We start from the raw sequence: 773 nt of genomic DNA, 5'->3' as shown, positions 1-773 counted from the left end.
ATGGTCCCTCCGGAATGCGGTGATTATTTCGACCACCTCCAAATCGCCACAATTTTGGCATACATGATCTCTCGCACAAACAAAGCTAGGTTTCCAAGGTTTTATATTTTTTTGAATTTATACTGCCCTCTAGACTGACTGATCAAAACATCGGTCTATACCTCAAGGGGGCATTGTAAAATATATTTTTTCCAAATTTTCTTTCATAGACATGTTTGGCACATGTGGGTCATCGTGTCATAGAGAAATTGGGTGATTGGAGGTGGTGGAAAAAATCACCTTTGTTCAAAAAATGGCTTAAGTTTAGACCAAATGGTCCCTCCGGAATGCGGTGATTTTTTCGACCACCTCCAAATCACCTCAATTTTGGCACACATGATCTCTTGCTCAAACAAAGCTAGGTTTCCAAGGTTTTATATTTTTTGATTTTTTGAATTTATAATGCCCTCTAGACTGACTGATCAAAACATCGGTCTATTCCTCAAGGGGGCATTGTAAAATATATTTTTTCCAAATTTTCTTTCATGGACATGTTTGGCACATGTGGGTCACCGTGTCATAGAGAAGTTGGGTGATTGGAGGTGGTGGAAAAATCACCTTTGTTCAAAAAATGGCTTAAGTTTAGACCAAATGGTCCCTCCGGAATGCGGTGATTTTTTCGACCACCTCCAAATCAGCTCAATTTTGGCACACATGATCTCTTGCACAAACAAAGCTAGGTTTCCTTGTTTTTTTAATTTTTTTAGATTTTATACTGCCCTCTAGACGACTGA

This window comes from Triticum aestivum, chromosome 2D (genome assembly GCF_018294505.1).
Source record: "Triticum aestivum cultivar Chinese Spring chromosome 2D, IWGSC CS RefSeq v2.1, whole genome shotgun sequence".
Classification (NCBI taxonomy): domain Eukaryota; kingdom Viridiplantae; phylum Streptophyta; class Magnoliopsida; order Poales; family Poaceae; genus Triticum; species Triticum aestivum.
Note: the sequence above shows the minus strand (reverse complement) of the source record.